The following is a 19,581-nucleotide window of genomic DNA, read 5'->3' on the forward strand; positions in this document are numbered from 1 at the left end:
TCAAGTATTAAATATGGAAATCCTGGTGAGCTCCACCCACGAGATCATGCCTCCACACTTGTCCTTGCCCTCACTGACCACTGGACCTACATAAGCAACAAAAGACAAGGAACCAGGTCAAACAAGTTGGGCTTGGTGCTGTTGTGGAAGTTTCCATTTAATAAAGCCTGCAGACAAACGGTGAGTGGAAGCTAACCTCCTTTAATCAAAAAAGAACAAAAATCCAAGCTTGGTGAGAGGAGCCATTGCGGGAAGAATGACTATCAGAGTCTCTCCTGAACCCAGCAAAGTCCTGAGTTTAAATGCCTTCTACAGAAACAAAAAGCAGTACAGTGCTGTTTTCACACATTTAGTCCTCCCCCAAAGAAAAGTTCACACACTCTTGTTACCTCTCACAGTGTTGAAGAGACAAAAGACTCTTCCTGTGGGAGATCAGATAAAATCACCCAGCTGTTTAAAGGCATGAATAAGGTGTGAGACATTGAGACATGCTAAAACCCAGTGGCACCAAAGCATTATACAATAAATAACAATGCGTTTACTAAAGGACAAGATCAGAGAGGCTAAGGACAATTACAGGAGGAAGCTGGAGTGGAAACTCCAGCAGAACAGCATGAGAGAGGTGTGGAGGGGCATGAAGACCATCACTGGATTCAGGCCAACCAACAGCAGGGGAGCTGAGGGAGGTGAGAATAGAGCCAACGAGTTGAATCTGTTTTTCAATAGATTCGACACCACAGTGTCTGCTCCCACCCCCACAACCTCACCTGCAGTCAGCCTGGAATCCAGAGCCACACCACTGTGCCAGCCTCTCTCTTCACATGTTGCCTCCTGTGAGATTCCTGACACCCCTCCCCCACCCATCACCTTCACTCAATACCAGGTTGAGATGCAAATGAGGAGACTTCACTCAGGCAAGTCTGCTGGACCAGACGGAGTGAGTCCCCTTGTCCTCAAGACCTGTGCCCCCCAGCTGTGTGGAGTCTTTCATAAACTGTTTATGCTGAGTCTGAGTCTGCAGAGGGTCCCGGTGATGTGGAAGACATCATGCCTCGTCCCTGTACCAAAGACGCCTCGTCCCAGTGGCCCCCAGGATTACAGGCCCGTGGCACTGACCTCCCACATCATGAAGACCCTGGAAAGGCTCATCCTGGACCAGCTGCGACCCATAGTAAGACCACATCTGGATCCCCTTCAGTTCGCTTATCAGCCTCGTCTCGGAACAGAGGACGCCATCATCTACCTGCTCAATCGTGTCTACACCCATCTGGACCAGCCGGCGAGCACTGTGAGGGTCATGTTTTTTGACTTTTCCAGTGCTTTCAACACCATCAGGCCGACCCTCCTGGGTGATAAGTTAGCAGCGATGCAGGTGGATGCTTCTCTGGTGTCCTGGATTGTTGATTACCTGACAGGAAGACCACAATATGTACGTCTCCCACAGTGTGTGTCTGACAAGGTGATTAGCAACACAGGGGCACCACAGGGGACTGTCCTCTCCCCCTTCCTCTTCACCCTCTACACCACAGACTTCAGCCACTGCACAGAGACCTGCCATCTTCAGAAGTTTTCTGATGACTCTGCGGTGGTTGGATGCATCAGCAGGGATGATGAGACAGAGTACCGGGCTGTGGTCGACTCCTTTGTCACGTGGTGTGAGCAGAATCATCTGCAGCTCAACGTGGCAAAGACCAAGGAACTGATCGTGGACTTCAGGAAGACCAGGAAACACTTGACCCCTGTTTCAATCCAGGGGGTCAGTGTTGACATTGTGGAGGACTATAAATACCTTGGAGTACACATTGACAATAAACTGGACTGGGCTAAAAACACCACAGCACTTTACAGGAAGGGCCAGAGTCGTCTCTATTTTTTGAGGCGACTGAGGTCCTTCAACATCTGCCAGAAAATGCTGAGGATTTTCTATGAGTCTGTGGTGGCCAGTGCGATCCTCTATGCTGTTGCATGCTGGGGGAGCAGGCTGAGGGTCGCAGATGCCAACAGACTTAATAAACTGATCCGTAAGGCCAGCAATGTTGTGGGGATGGAGCTGGACTCCCTCAAGGTGGTGTCGGAGAGGCGGATGCTGTCCAAGATAAAGACAATGTTGGATAACACCTCCCACCCACTCCATGACATGTTGGTCAGTCACAGGAGCTCGTTCAGTGAGAGACTGAGATTACCGAAAAGCACCACTGAACGACACAGGAAATCATTCCTGCCTGTGGCCATCTCCCTGTACAACGCATCCACTTAACACACTGTTTGCTGCTACAACTACACATGTTTCTTTTCCAAATATTTATTTATAAGTGACTTATGTATGTATGTATGTATATATATGTATATATTGTACTATTCTTAGTTATCGTATTGTCTGTGTTGTCTTAATGTTGGTTTAAAATGGAGCACTGTAACAAAAAATAATTTCCCCCAGGGATCAATAAAGTATTCTGATTCTGATTCATCTTGCAACTGGAAGGTTGGCAGTTTGATCCTCTGCTCTGTTTGTCTCGGTCATTGTGCCCTTGGGCAAGAGACTTCACCTATCGCCTACTGGTGTTGGCCAGAGGGGCCGATGGCGCGATATGGTAGTCTCGCTTCTGCCAGTCAGCCTGCTGTGGCTACAACTGTAGCTGCTTCCACCAGTGTGTGAATGAATAGTGGAATTGTAAAGCACTTTGAGGGTCTCGAAAAGCGCAATATAAATGCAATCCATTATTATTATTATTATTGTTATTATTACCACTACTTTGAGGCGATGGTATACCTGCTGCTCAGTCTATGGCATTTTGTCAGACTCAGGGACCATGGCACTGGTTTCTGTTTAGCTTTTTCTCTTTCTCTTTCAAAAACGGCGGTTTTCATTACTGTTAAGGAGTCCCTCTCATGACTCATCGACCTACACCACTGACTGGCCTATCAGTGACATGCAGTCTGTTGACATCACATTTACGTATCGATTTCCCCCGCTTGGAATACTGGCTGAGTAGGTACAAAAAAAGTACCTGGCACCAGGTACTACCACCTAATGAAAACCCTGAAAACTGAGCTGAGTCAAGTAACTGCTAATGGAAAAGGGCTATAATGTTAATAATCATAAACACTACAGAAAAACAGTGAGTGGTTGAAAGCTGATACTCAATGCAGTCAATTAGGCTTTACATTACAAATAAGCACAAAGTGGTAGTCACCTGACATGAATCCTTTTTCAATCCAGCACAGATCAGGTTATCTGTTATTGCAACCAAGTTTTGTAAGTCACAATTGCACTCATTGTTTCCCACTATTGGTACATTCACCTCCTGCAGAGTCTCTGGGGTGGAACCACCACCTAATTGAGAAATTTTAAAAGAAAGAGCATTTTTACATGTATCACTAATATAAAAGAAAAAAATATATTTTATAAATTACTTGATAGGTCACCAAAGCCAGTGACCCAGCTGCTGGTGCCATTGTAGAAAGTGCTGCCTGCTGAGGCTAAGCAGACTGGCTGAATGTAGTCTGTGAAATTCACATGAGTCGACACCTGCAGGAGGCACATGTCATTCTCATATGTTAAAGCATTGTAGTCGGGATGGCAGATGATGTTTTCAAGTGTCACAGTAACTGCATTTGGAGTAATGAAGTGAGCAGCTGTCAGCACCCACTGGTCGGTGATTAGGGACCCTCCACAGGAAAAAAAAGCCAGCATTGGCTAAAGATGCCTGCCAGGGCCAACTTCCAGGGACTTCATCTTCACCTCCTACGATCCTGCCATTTTTATTAGCTCTGCCACATGCTGACAGAAGAAGACACAAAAGTTCAATAGTGAATACGATGATCAGCCTGGAACTGTAAATTACTAATACCATTTACACTGTAAATTTCAAAAGATTATGAAGGGAAGCAGCAACTACTCAAAAAAAGCTTTTCATTGTTTTAGTTGCCATCTTGGCACATATGTAGCTCAGACAACAACAGGTGTGGGTTTAAATAAAAATAAAATAAAAGACCCAGCCAAAATTGTTTTCTTGCTGAAACAAATGAGTTACAGTAATGTTTGTTAACTGTATTTACAGCACATCTGAAATGGGGAATCGTGCAAAATTGTTCTTGGATGCTTACCAGGATGCTGTGAATGAACATCTGAAAATTGGAACACAAAGACCGATATATCAAACCAGTGGTATTGCACGTCATTACTACTGAAATTCTATTTAAACCCAACTAATGTGAAATTACTTCACTTTAAAAAAAAAATTATGTAAGTAATTAGTACTTACTTAATTAGTATCATTAACTACTATTACTTACAAATTTAAAAGAGAAATTAGATAATGAAATAGAGGTGACAAGAGCAGAACTTAAAAATGTCAAAAAATTATCTATCCTATCTTACAGAAATGTACAGGCAGGATACATTTCATAGTATCCAGATCTGACCTTCCCCCCAATGACCACTGAAATAACAATAGTAACAAAAGATAAAGCAACAAGTTAAATAAGTCGGTCTGTGTGCCGATGTTTGATAAAAGCTCAAATGATTCACACATTCTTGGAAATACACACTGGGATTCATAGAAATTTTATGTAAGAGAAGAAACTATTCTAAAGGCTGTGGTTGGAGGTTGTTTTCTCCAGCCTGGAGGTGGATGTTGGTGTTACTATAAAATCTATCAACCTAACATGCATAATTTATGGCTTTAAAACATTAACTAGTATGCAAAATAAGTAAGCAAGTACGTTTTGATATTTTCATTTGTTTTTGGGTTTTTTTAGATTAAGGCAAAATAATTTCATTAAGGCTTGGCATGCTTGTAATACTGACAAACTCAATTGGTGCCACAAGTGAAAACAGCATACTGCACATACATACAGTCCCGATCAAACGTTTAAGATCGCGTGAAAAATGGCAAAAAAATCATATTTGCATGATTGTATCTAAATAAGATTCCAAGCAGAGCTTCAAAATGCAACAACAAGAAATGAGAGTGAGACAAAAAAAATTTAAGCATGCAATTTCTTGAAAACAACCCTTAAACAGAAACAGGCTATGAATCCACATTTCTGCACAGATTTGGCGTTTTAAAGGCATGTGATCTTAAACTTTTGATGAGCTGTAAAACAGCCTGTCTCAGTTCACGCATTCTTTTCAATAAATTGCATGCTCAAAAAAATATTTTGTCTCATTCCCATTTCTTCTTGTTGCATGTTGAAGCTCTACTTGGAACCTTATTAAGATCCAATTATGCAAAATATGATTTTTAGCTATTTTTTAAGTGGTCTTAAACTTTTGATCGGGACTGTACAACATATGTTGTAAACTTCTTTCAAAACCTGTATTGATGAAAGACCAAATTATGGTGAAAAATCCACCATATACACGTTTTTACTTTTGGCTCTAACAGCGGGCCTTGGATCACAGCTGGACTGGCCATCGGATATACAGGGCATTTGCCAGGTGGGCCAATTGTGATTTTTCTTTTTCATGGGCCGATGTTTTTTGTTCTTTTTATAACGGTATAACAATGAAAGGTGGTTGAGGAGCCAATTGGTCATGATTGACTCTGCGCTGGACCAATTACAGCTGAGGAGATCGAATGCACCCTTTTTTCCAACTTCACAAAATTCTTTCAGTTTTTTTTTTTTCAAATTGTAGACGGCATTTTTATATTTAGGTTAGTAAAAGGCCTTTTCACATCTAGTTTTACTTTTTAATTTAGTTTCATTTAACTAATAATAATGTTGGTTGGTAATGCTGATCATCCAACCAGAATATTTTAAATTAAAACTGAAATTTACCAAAATAACTGGTTTGTTCTTGTCATTCACACTAGTTCTGCCCTGCCAGTCTATGCATACTGCTAATGATATAAACATTAGTTTCAACATTATAACAAGTGTTCAAATAATATTGTAGATATGCCACACATTTTTCATAAATACAACACTGGTTTACTGTTATTCACTAGTTATTAAAAATTATTAACTGCAAACAAAGTCTCACTGGAAATGTAACTTTGAAGTTATCCATTATTAACATAACTTAGGGTTAAATATGTTACTGACTTTAGCACTATTTTAACTGTACTGAGTTTCCACTTGTGGATATGCATTAAAGTTTCAAAGAAAAGGCAAAAACCTAAAGAATCCCAAGTAACTAATCTCATTTTAATGTATCACTGGTTTGATATTTAAATGATAATAGAAAACAAAACTAAAAGAAACATAGTTGGTTGCAAGGAATATGGTGACGATCAAAACTAACCGTGCCTTGATCTAGGTCAGGAGTCGGCAACCTGCGGCTCCGGAGCCGCATGTGGCTCTTTTGTACTTATACTGCGGCTCCGGGTGGTTTGGGAAAATAAATTAGAAGTATTTAGCTGAAGTGTATTTTATTTGTGTTTAGTTCTTTTTTTTAACTTGTAGTTCTAAATTGGAAGATTATTGTGATATTGAAATATAAAAATAAAATTGTATTTCGCTCAAAATAAGCGTCACACTTGCGGAAGCCAGTATACCTGCCGAAACGCCATGCATTTATCGAGACTTTCAACCCCAGGTAGGCCAATTATGGATCTTCAGATCCACATTACGTCAGCAGCCACCACCGTGAACCATGTTAAAAACAAACACCACTCACGCCTCATAGACGACAGCTTACAGTCCTGCGTAAAGATGAAAGTGACTTCGTTGCAGACGCTGTGCGCAGAGGTTCAGGAGCAGAAGTTCCATTGAAAACATACCACTGCAGACCCGGTGCTTTTCAGCATTTCTTTATTGACCACTTTTCACACACGGTTGTTGTACGCATACAGTCGGCTGTAGCTTTTCAGCTCACTGCCCGACACACACCAACACAACAGCAGAGAGAGCACAGACTTTAAGGTGGCGAGGCGTGATTGCGGGTGCCGCTCAGGTGCGTCCGACTCCCATGCAGCGGCGCTGCAGCCCCCCCGCCACACACATTAACCAGGTAAAATACATATTTAGGCAGAATTTTGCAAATATCAATTTTTCATCTTTTAGCAGCATAGTGCTTTTTTTCCAATTATTTTTTAAAAGTCAGGTCAAGGCTCCAAAAGCCCAAAGGCGATATAAGGGTGGCGGCTCACAACAGTTTTTGTTTGCTACATGGATCATTTTAGTTCAGCTGGGTGTCTTTCCATTTGTTATATTTCTTTAAGAATTCAAAATGTGTTAATTACATAAATAAAATTTAATTTTCTCATTAGCACTTCATGGATTTAATAAGCAACACACTTTAGTTATTCACACAAAGCATAAAGGTAAAAAAACAATATATGCAGTGTTATCTTCATTTTAGACGTATTTGCGGCTCCCAGTGTTTTCTTTTGCGTGGAAACCAGGTCCAAATGGCTCTTTGGGTCTTAAGGGTTGCAGACCCCTGATCTAGGTGATATTTTCTTTTGTGACCCACTCCTGTTGATATTGCATTTTCATTTTATTTAGAACCATTTTGATCACCTTTCCCATCTTGCAGCAACTTACTAGTATGATGCCAGTTGGGCTGATAAGTGATAAAGTCTGCTTTTGTTTTTGTGATTATTGTTTTACTCTGCCCATTCTTTGTTTAAGCTAGGTAATAAGAAAAATGTGCAGTAATTCAAATAAATGTCAGTCTTCCTCACCTTTGCATAAGAGAATGATGATCACAGAGAAACAGAACATCCGTGGAAGAACCATTGTTAACTACACCTAACTTTGACTTCATCTACTACATATACCTGCTCAGCTCCACCCACAGGATCATGTGACCTAAGATGGCCTTCACCAAGACAATTAAAATGAAATCTACAGCTGTTTTTGCTTTGTTGTTTATAGACACCTCAATCACCACACATATATGATCACCACACACACAGACATTCACATTTGTTCAGTATCAGCTGTGACGCCATTTAAAACGCCGTTTTCTTGAAATTATGCAGGGCACTCCTCATGGTTCCCTCATCCAATTACTTTTAACTCCTTTCACCCAATCAAGGAAGAAAGAAGTGCAGACCACACTAATTCATCACAGATTCGCCTTGCTACCTTTTCGGTACCAATGCTTGTCCCAGTATTCACTTGTATTATAATCCTACTATGCATTTTGATGTGTTTAACACATGATCAAGCAAACAAACGACAGAATACTTTACGTCTTACATCTTAGCAATAATATTCTGCCATCATGCACTACCGTTTCGTGCTAGTTCTGTTTACTTTTCTCTTCTTTTGTCTCCACTTTTTCCACCCATATTTGGAGGCCCTGCAGCTTCGTGACAGAGAACCGACATCCCAAGTAAGCTGAGGATGAAAAGACGGGGGTGTTGTTGCTGGAAAAGGAGACGTTATGTAATCATTGGAAATCCCTAATAAGATTGAGGAACTAATGACCCAGTCACAGAGGGAGTACGGGCAGTGTAGCATTACGATGCTAACAGAGTCCTGGCTAACACCGGACATGAATGTGGCGCTGCCTGGTTTCCAGCTGCTGCCGGATCACAGGACGAGAGACAGCAGTGAGAGGAAAGGAGGGGGACTGGGAGTGTTTGTTAAATGACAGATGGTGTAACCATGGGTACATCGCTATGAAAGAATAGCTCTGCAACAGATACATTGAGCTGTTAGCTGTTAGCATGCGGGGAGGCAGTCTGTGACTCTCTGTGGTCAGCAGACTGCAAACCCAATCTCTGAGAGCCCTTTTTATAATATCAGGGGACTATAATGACACATCGCTCGACTCCACACTGTTGACCTTCCAACCATACATACATTGGGTAGACAGGTCAGCTTTAAAGAAAAACAGTAAAATGTACAACAGAATAGGGGAGTCGAGGAGAAAAATGATAACTCTACTCAGACTGAACTCCTGATAGGGGATCAGTGTGAGCATCCAGTCATGCGGCATGACTGCGCTGGTCCAGTCGACCTGCCGTCTGTATTGGGTAGGGGGCAAGCAGCAGAGGCCTTTGGAATGGGGGACGGGGGTGAGTGCGTAACTCTGGTAAATGGTAAATGGCCTGTATTTGTATAGCGCTTTACTAGTCCCTAAGGACCCCAAAGCGCTTTACACAACCAGTCATCCACCCATTCACACACACATTCACACACTGGTGATGGCAAGCTACATTGTAGCCACAGCCACCCTGGGGCACACTGACAGACGCGAGGCACCACCGGACCCTCTGACCACCACCAGTAGGCAACGGGTGAAGTGTCTTGCCCAAGGACACAACGACCGAGACTGTCCAAGCCAGGGCTCGAACCGGCAACCTTCCGATTACAAGGCGAACTCCCAACTCTTGAGCCACGATCGCCCGAACTCTGTACGTGCATGCATGTGTGTATGTGTCCTGTGTTCAGCTTGACAGAGTGACCTTCCAACCAGTAAAGTGAAAGTCAACAGTCCGCAGCCGATGCAGGTGACCTTGGGAGGATATGGGCATAGAGAGTCATAACACAGTCTCATGATCAAGAATCGGGCTCTCCTGAACCCAGGCTTCTCGTTGAGAAAGGGGTGCCAATTGTGTTGAGGGACCAGTTAATCAAATCAATATTCTTTAGGTTTTAGAGAACAAGACCGAGAGACTCCCTGAGGATTCAAGTTAGACGAGACTAGACAAGAGAAGCCAAGCAGGAAAGACAAGTTCAGAGCCAAAGCAAGAGGATCCGCTGGCACAAGTTGGATATGACAGTGCGCTTTTATTCACGAATGACTCAGCTCTGGGTGTTACTATGGATTTAATTTTTGATATTTTAAAAATCTATTCTTGTTAAACCCATATTGTATAACTAATTTGTTAAACTGAATAAAGTCTGTTCTTTCAAATATATGCTCCAAATATGTTATTTCTTTACAACTCCAAATAGGAAGTTAATTACATTATTGTTCTGTAGTATGTCAGGGTTGTTCCAAATGGGTGTACGTTTGCATGGGATAATTGAAACTTGGTCATGGAAACTCCCAACATGCTGTCAGAGAGGAGCTGATGTTGATGCTTTTAAAACGTACATGTTGTTTTGATGTTGGATCTGATGAATAGCACATCTTTTATAGGGGAGAGATGATGAGCTGATGGAGCTCAGGCATGTGTCAGCCTCCCCACCACACCCTGAACCCACTGTTCCACCCCTCCCCTGCAGCTGAGCCACAAATCATACCCCGCCACAGTATGTTTTAACCACCCTGAGATAAATCGTAGCCTGTTGGCCAAGAAGTAGTGTTGAAAGTTAGGCAGATCAAATCCTCCTTTATCCTTGGCCGTTTGTCACATTGTTAAACTAAAATACGCAGGTTTATCTTTCCAAAGGAATTGGAACTGGAACTGACGTGTTTTAAGTTCATCTGTAGCTTTGGCAGGTCTACGAGTCTCTTGTAATAAAACAACATATGCCTGTAGTTTTTTTAAGCTTGTTAAATATCTTTAATTTCTTCTTTCTGGAGCCGGCTCCATGCATATTCACATGAGACAATCCTTAATGTGCCCCTAATTGTTTGTGTTTAACTAATGTTGGATGCTACATGTGACGTGTGTGCATGCTAACTTATATGAACTAGCATGTACATGCTTGTGTGTGTGTGTGTGTGTGTGTGTGTCCTATATGTCAGCGTGTGCTGTGAGGCTGTAGTGGATGTGCTGACGCTGAGTGCATGTGTGATCATGCCATGCAAATGTGTAAAGATCCAGGGTGTTGTGTGTCACTGCGTGGGAGAATAGGTGATCAGTGCAGTGAAAAAAGGGAGAGGGAAGAGACCTGTGAAAAAGGGCAAGTGGGAGGGATGAAACATAAAAAAAGAAATTGTGATTAATGTAACACTGCTGAGCCCTTCTGAATTTAGATGTGTCAGATCATGCGTCATTCCAGGATTTCTTTATGGAACTGGTCGTTCACGCTGAAGTCCGTTCATTTCAGCTCCCTGCAGCGACTCTTCACTTGCTCCTTTTGGTTGAAAAGATTAAATTTGGCCACAACAGGACGTGGTCTCCCAGCACCCGGCCTCTTAGCTCCGATACGATGGACTCTGTTGAAGCAGATGTTCTTAACTGTTTTTTAACTGTTGATTTAGTGTCCTCTCCAGGAGACTCTGGGATATCTGAAAAAAACAAGGTTATCTTTCATGCCACAGGCCTGAAGATCAATGACAGTCTCCTTCATTAATTTTTTTTTATTTCCTTCACCAAGATGGGTCACATTCTCAGTTAGAGACTTGACCAAGTCCCATATTGAGCCGTTTTCAGCAGCGAGTGTTTCCACCTGCTGTTGGCTTAATTCCAAGTATTCTCTCAGGGATTTTTTAAAAAATTATTTGGTATAACTGAAACTTAGAAAACATTTGTTTATTTTAGAGCCACCATTCACTTCGCAGCCTTATGCACTATTAATATACACGGGAAATACTTATAATACTACTATAATGCTTATAGTATAATACTTACATTAATACATATATTTTGATAGAAGAGCTTATATGTGTGCTATGTTTTAGTCACAAACAGAGCTTAAAAGATCACATTTTATCTTACTTTTATTTTTCTTGTCATATAAAATTTTCTAGATATTTGCTGTTAGTTATGTTCTTTTATCTTTTATTTAACAATGCAGACAAGTCACTTTATACTTGATAATAATAAGCTTGATGATACTGTCACTTGAAACCTTAAAACATGGATGATGACAGCAAGAGAGAGAGAGAGGGAGCAAAAAAAATATAGTGGCCATCCAATCAATAAAATAAAAAATAAAATAAAAAATAAAATAAAATAAAGCCAATGTAGCTTCTGTTTGCCTGCATTCCCTTATGGTGATTTCACATTATAAAGTAGTCTCTTACACTGTTATTAAATATGGATCTCCAGCCTGCATCCATGCACTTCATGGATGATTTTTGTGGTTTCCAGTAGCTTATGATATGAATAGTAGCATTTAACAGGGTACATATTACTCTAAGCATGGCTTGAATAGGCTGGTTTCTACTACAAATCTATTCTTTTTCATATAAAAGCAGCGCTCTTACTGGGCAAGTTTGCTTTGTGTATGGAGTGGAAAGGTGATTTTCCAGTGTCTGTATTGTCTGTATTCTACTTTAATTGCTTGAAGATTTGCGGCACTGCCTCTTTGTGTTTAGTTAATAAAACAATGTTGTGCATGTTTCTTCTCTTATGTGCTTGTATCCTTTCGGCGGGGACTGGTCTGCAGTGCCATACAGGGAAGGCGAACACACCTGCACGGCATCCGTGGACTTAAAATCTGTACTGGGTCCTATCATGTTGTTGTTGTTGATATTTGGTCAGCTGGCGGCTGAAATGCTGCAGCCGTGTGTGTGTTTCTGAACAGCAACCGTGCATAAAGTATGCTGGAAAGCAGTAAAATGTGATTTGGTCTGCCATGGATATATTACAGTGATGCCGAAACCCAGGAGGGGGGCGTGGCAGACCCAGGACCAGACCAGCAAAGGGAGGAGCTGGCAAAAAAGGTGGCCGAATTGGTGGCCACACACAAGGAGCAGGTGGCGGTGTATCGCTGCTGGGGGGAAGAGCCACAGGACTGATCCAAGCGCCACCTGCAGTTTATGGCAAGTCTGGCAGTTTGGGTTGGTTCCTGGCTGACACCGCCGCCACTACCACCGGCGTTCCCCAACAGTTCTGGCGGTGGAGGGCCACCCATGCCTGCCCGCAGTGTGCGATCAGCCAAGACGCAGCCTGCAGCTATATATGTCCCCACTCCACGGGTGGGAGAGGCTAGTGGCCAGCAGGTGCCTGCGCTGATCCCAGCGCCGTGGAGTAACTACCGTGCATGCGACCTGCACCAGCAAGGAGCAGTGGAGGAGCCGGAAGTTCAGGAATGGAGGTTCCCATGCCAGGGGAGCCTGCACGTAAGCCCGAGGTCGGCCGGCGGGTCAGACCAGCCTCACCTCCACCAGAGGCTGTAGCGCCTCGTGGTCTCGCGTGCTGCATGCGCACCCGGCTGCCTGTGAGCCTCGGCTTGCCGACACCGCGCTGTGACTGCTTGCTACACGGTCGACCACCGGACCAGCTTCACCGTCGCTACTAGAGAAGTAGTTGGCCATCTGAGCTGTTATCGCCTGGTTGCTGGACCAAAGAATCGCCCCTGGCTCACACTGTTTTGTCAGCCACTGTAAGAGAAGGTTTTCATGGATACAACATGTTTTAACTTTTTACACAAATGTTGTCTTCAATTTGTCTTTATAGATTTATAGATTCATTTCAGTCATTTACAATAACTTGCCTTCAGGAACTCGGGGCGGACCTCATCCACACCAGGGGCTCTGCCACCAAGGAGTTCTTTAACTGCCTCAGTGACCTCACCCCTGGAAATTGGCGGGTCATCCCCCTCATCCCCACACTCTGCTTCCTGCTCAGAAGACGTGCCAGTGGGATTAAGGAGGTCCTTAAAGTATTCCTTCCACGCCCAACAATTTTCTCAGTCGAAGTCAGCAGTGCTCTGCCAGCACTATACACAGTGCAGGTAGAGCACCGCTTACCCCACCTGAGACGCCTGATGGTTTGCCAGAATCTCTTCGAGGCAGTCCGAAAGTCTTTTTCCATGGCCTCTCCGAACTCTTCCCACACCCGAGTTTTTGCTTCAGCCACTGCCTGAGCCGCATTCCGCTTGGCCTGTCGGTACCTGTCAGCTGCCTCCGGAGTTCCACAGGCTAACCAAGTCCAATAGGATCAACCGTTCCTCCCAATCACGCACCTCCAGGTCTCGCTGTCGTTACCCATGTGAGCATTAAAGTCTCCCAGTAGGACAACAGAGTCTCCAGGTGGAGCACCTTTCAGCACCCCACCCAGGGACTCTAAGAAGGCTGGGTACTCTGAACTGCCACTCAGCGCCTAAGCGCAGATGACAGTCAGGACCCATTCCCTGACCCTAAGGCGCAGGGAACAAACCCTCTTATCCACCTTGATCATTAATATGCAAATTCTCATGACCATTGATCAAAACCCACTGATCAATGGCCATGAGTACCATTGACAGAGATTTGGGCAATGGCTGCAACCACAGCATTGTAAGATGGTGAAAGATGTACCCTAAGGCCCCTTCCTCGATTCAGAGATGGTCTTTCCCTAATCACGTAAATGGCCTCCTTGATTCCACGCTCAAACCAGCGTTCCTCCGTGTCCAGGATGTGTTCATCCTCATCCTTGTAAGAGTGTCCACTTGCCTGTAGGTGTAAATAGGCTGCAGAGTCCTGGCCTGACGAGGTAGCTCTTCTGTGTAGTGCCATACGCTTTACCAGAGGTTGTGTGGTTTCCCCGATGTATAAATCCTGGCAATCCTCCTGGCACTTAACAGCGTACACTATGTTACTCTGTTTGTTTCAGGGGACCCGATCCTTGGGGTGGAGCAAGTTTTGGAGTGTTTTGGGGTTTAAAAGCCACGGAGACACGATGCTTAGAAAAAATGCATCTCAACTGTTCTCATACTCCTGGCACGTACAGGATCACTACAGGTTTTCACTTAGGCAGTGGTTGTCCTTCTCTCCTGGATCGGCTGGAGCTTTCTTTAGGCGCCTTCCGAGCTTTGACAAATGTCCAGCTGGGATAACCACATTTACTCAGGGCCTTTTTGATGTGATGTTCTTCTGCTTCCCTGACTGTGGGGATGGTGTTCGCTCTGTGTTGTAGCCTCCTGATGACACCCAGTTTATGCTCCAGTGGTTGATGAGAGTCAAACCTTAAATACTAATCCATATGCGTAGGCCACTTTTCATATCCTCCCTGGTGAATTTGATGTGTTGGTCCACCGATTTAATGTGATCTGTGAATTGTGGTAGGTCATGAGATTTGATTTTTTTTGGTTTTAGAATAGAATAGAATAGCTTTTTATTGTCAATGTTACAAGAACAATAAAACACAGTTTGGCATCTCTCAGTTGTGTGTAATACACAATAACATAAGTATTTACACAATAACACAGGCTTTAACATTTACACAAGAAAGATATGTACAAGTTATACATACACATGCATACGTACAGATACACCCATACATACTATCAATATACAATTGTACTTAGTAGTCAGTATAAGCTTTTAATGATATGTTTGCATATGATAGAATACTGCATGATGACCTTTTTATGACTTAGACTGTTGTCCACTACAAGACTTGTTTTATACATTCTTTCTCACAGCGATAATAGCTGAACAAGCTGTTATTATTTCACTCCTGCCAGGAAGAGGAGAGCTGGATACTTTTATCTGCACTCCCTAACAAGAAGAGGGGCCACGTCCTTCAGAATCACACACACACACACATACACCTACATACGCACATACATACGCACTAATATTCCTCTTTCTATGAATAGACGTATTCACTGTTGTATTATTTTTGTATAGAAATAAAGACAAGTGCACGAACAGAGCGCACATCACAGGGCTCCCACTCTGGTGTGAGCGTTCTGTGATCGCCCTTGCAAGTAAAAGCTGCAGCGTCTGTGTGTTTCTACCTTTAGATTCTTAGCTGAAGAAGTGTCTTTAGAATAAATCTCTTGACACATACATACACACAGACACATCTACACAGATATGGGAATTTGCATATTACTGATCAAGGAACTGACCTCCCAGCTGTTTTTTCCTTCATGTGTTTCAGTTCACTATCACCTACAGACCTTGTTCCCACAATACCAAACCCGACGCTCTCTCTCACCAATTCACCGCCTCCAAGGATTCTGCTTGTGACTCTCCCATCATCAACCATCCTCTGGTTTTCTTCAACCCCTACCTACACCAAGCCGCCCCTGGTCTCATATTGCTGTCGACTTCATCACTGGTTTGCCACCTTTGTCAGGTAACTCTGTCATTCTGACCATCATTGATCATTTTTCTAAAGCTGCTCCCTTTGTTGCCCTCCCTAAGCTTCCTACGGCCCTAGAAACTGCCCGGCTCCGGACAAACCATGTCTTCCGTCTCCATGGAATCCCCGTTGACATAGTTTCAGACAGGGGCCCACAATTCACGTCATATGTCTGGAAGGTGTTTTGTTCCTCCCTGGGAGCTCAGGTCAGTCTTTCCTCTGGCTTTCATCCACAGACTAACAGCCAAACTGAGCGGGCCAATCAGGAGCTTGATGCGGCCCTCCGATGTGTGGCATCCACCCACCAGACCACCTGGAGCAAGCAACTTCCATGGATTGAGTACCCTCACAATGGCCTCACCTCCTCAGCCACCGGAGTGTCCCCTTTCGAGGCGTCCCTGGGCTTCCAACCACTTCTGTTCGCTGCCATTGAAGGTGATCATTTTGTGCCTTCTGTACAGCAGGTGTCAGCGCGCTCGGAGAGAGCCACACGAGATGCCCTTCTCCGCATAGTGGAGCGGAACAAATGCCTGGTGGACCGCCATAGGACCCTGCCACCGACTTACGCACCCGGACAAAAGGTTTGGCTGTCAACCAGATTCATTCCGCTCAGATCTGAATCCAAGAAACTGTCTCCTACCTTTATTTGCCCATTCAAGATTGACTCTCTGGTTCACCCGGTAACAGTCTGCCTTAAGCTGCCCCAGAATATGCGGATTCACAATGTTTTCCACGTGTCGCAAGTGAAACCCTGTCTCTCCAGTCCTTTGTGCCCTCCTTCCAGACCCAGGTGTCAGGGGCCTGGGGCATGGTTTGTAATACCTGGTGGATTGGGAGGGCTGCGGGATGGAGGAGCGTTCATGGATCCCATGGGCGACACTTCTGGACAAGAACATGGTGCAGGCATTCCATGAGGCACACCCTGAGAAGACTGGAGGTCGCCGGGAGGCTCCCGTTGGGGGAGGGAGTACTGTCACGGTCTGGATGATCAGCAGGACGCCAATCACCAGCTTCTGCTTTTCTCTCTTTGTTCTCTCTTTCTCTCTCTCGTTGGTTAGAACTCATTGCGGGTTGACGCCCTCGGCCCATGCCCCTCGTAGGAAGAAACATCTGAGCCTCATTAGTGTGTCCAGTATTCAATCCAGGGAGCGACTACTGTTCTTATCGGGATCGTTGCATGACTCGCATTAGTGAAGTCAAGCTTCAGCAAGTGTTCTCTCATGTCTTAGTGCTTTGTATTAACAAGGGTTTCTTTTTGTACATACTCCCTGGATTGTTTCCTCTGTGTTTCCCGTGACAAGTGTCGGAGAGAGAGACTGATTTCGTGTGTGGATTGTTTGGAGAGGCACAATTGCTTTTTCTCCCGGATTTCCCTGGAGTCCTGTCCCCTCACCTTTTGTATATAGCCCAGGCCTGCACCTAAAGCTTCCGGTTGCGCCGTTAGATGGCTGCACCGACGAGAGCTCCCAGTCATCTCAGCAAAAATGTTATTATTTATTTTGTACTGCTTTCAATTTCTGTGCGCACAGCGCGATCATACACTCGGTATGACAGACAAACGCTTCTGGAGCTACGTTCGTCAGCCAGTTCGGACTTTACTGCGGGTTTCGACTCCGTGGACGCTCTGCTGCCTGGGATCCTTTGTTTACTCCCGCGACGTCGAGGGAAAACAAAGAGGGGGAAACGCGCCGGAGTTTTGTGCCGAACGCGACAGAGAAACAGCAAGCCACCTCTTCCCAGCATCCTGCTCGCGAATCTCCAGTCTCTGGACAACAAACTTGACGAGCTGCGTGCACGGATTAAACACCAACAAGACATCAGGAACTGCTGCGTTCTGGCCTTCACAGAGACATGGCTGGAGCCCAGTGTCCCCGACTGCGCCATTACTCCGGATGGATTCACTGTTTACCGGGGAGACTGAACGAAGGACTCAGGCAAGAAAAGGGGAGGAGGGGTGTGCTTTATGGTTAACTCCTTGTGGGCTAGAGATGTGTGTATCTTAAAAACTTACTGCTCTCAGAGTCTCGAGCTGCTGACCGTTAAAGTCAGGCCTTTTTACCTCCCGAGGGAGTTCAGCTCAGTTCTCCTCTCAGCTGTTTACATTACCCCACATGCTGATAAAGCTACTGCTATGGATGAACTGTATGACATCATTACTGAACTTGAGAACAAAAATCCAGAAGCTGCCTTTATTGTGCTGGGAGACTTCAACAGAGCCAACATGAAGAAGGTTCTCCCCAAATGCTATCAGCACATCTCCTTCCCCACAAGAGGTGATCAAACATTGGACCACTGTTACACTCCATTCAAAGTGTGCTACAAACCCCTCCCCCGCCCAGCTTTTGGTAAGGCAGACCATTGTTCCATACTGCTGCTGCCTGCGTACAGACAAAGACTGAAACAGGAAAAACCAGCTTCCAGGGTTATTTACAAATGGGACAGTGAGGCTGAGGAGGTCCTGCAGGACTGCTTTGACACAACTGACTGGCAGATATTTCTGGATGCAGCTGATGGCAACATCAATGAACTCACAGACTCTGTCATTGGATATATTGGAAAGTGCATGGATGATACCATCACAAAAACCACTGTCCGCATATATCCAAATCAGAAACCCTGGGTAAATAAAGACGTTCGCGCCAAGCTAAAAGTGCGGACCTCTGCCTTTAACTCCAGGGATGCTGATGCATATAAAGCAGCCAGGTACGACCTCCGAAAGTCCATAAAAAAGGCCAGAAAGGACTACAGGGACAAAATGGAGTCCAGCTACCACAGCTTTGACACCAGGCGACTGTGGAATGGACTGCGCTGCATCACTGACTACAAGAAGGTCAACACAGTCAGTGTTCAGCCCACTGCATCTCTTGCAGACGAGCTTAACAACTTCTATGCTCGTTTTGACGCAGACAACAGAGAGCAGATACTCTACCATCAGGAGGACAGTGAGGCTGCAACTCTAACTCTGAAAACAGAAGCTGTGAGATGGACCTTTAAAAAGGTAAATCCTCACAAAGCTCCAGGACCAGACGGCATCCCAGGCCGGCTACTCAGAGTGTGTGCAGACGAGCTGGCAGAGGTGTTCACCAACATCTTCAACCTCTCCCTGAGGCAGTCAGTGGTCCCCACGTCCCTCAAAGCATCCACCATCATTCCCGTTCCCCGAAAATCAGTGGTCTCCTGTCTGAATGACTACCGTCCTGTTGCACTGACATCCGTCATCATGAAGTGCCTGGAGCGGCTGGTCAAAGGTCATATCTGCTCCTCCCTCCCTGACACACTGGACCCTCTTCAGTTTGCCTATCGGACAAACAGAACCACAGAGGATGCCATCGCCCTGGCAACGCACACCACCCTCACTCACCTGGAAAAAGGGAATACATATGCAAGGATGCTCTTCATCGACTACAGCTCGGCATTTAACACCATCATCCCCTCAAAACTTGCCACGAAGCTCGTCGACCTTGGGCTGGGAACACCGATCTGCAGATGGATTCTAAACTTCCTCACAAACAGGCCCCAGGTGGTGAGAGTTGGTAAGCACACCTCCTCATCACTCATCCTAAACACAGGTACGCCACAGGGTTGTGTGCTTAGCCCCCTCCTATATTCCCTGTTCACACATGACTGTGTTGCTAAACAAGAGTCCAACATCATCATCAAGTTTGCGGATGACACAACCATCATAGGCCTCATCACAGACAACGATGAGACGGCCTATAGAGAGGAGGCGATGGCGCTGTACGAGTGGTGTCTGGAAAATAAC

At 44.7% G+C, this 19,581-nt stretch overlaps 1 pseudogene across 1 annotated transcript; it reads right to left on the reverse strand.

The window, feature by feature from the left end:
* On the reverse strand, positions 1–8,899 carry LOC146674427 (serine protease 27-like; annotated as a pseudogene). The gene is made up of 4 exons (XR_014910349.1): positions 8,848–8,899; positions 3,415–3,781; positions 3,200–3,334; positions 1–86 (listed from the first exon to the last, which is right to left on the reverse strand). The product of XR_014910349.1 is annotated as a serine protease 27-like (transcript).
* Between the last annotated feature and the right edge of the window lie 10,682 nt (positions 8,900–19,581).

The sequence above is a fragment of the Rhamphochromis longiceps genome, linkage group LG3, assembly GCF_057381845.1.
Source record: "Rhamphochromis longiceps isolate RC_006_pf linkage group LG3, R_longiceps_female_GT1.1, whole genome shotgun sequence".
NCBI classification, from domain to species: Eukaryota; Metazoa; Chordata; class Actinopteri; order Cichliformes; family Cichlidae; genus Rhamphochromis; species Rhamphochromis longiceps.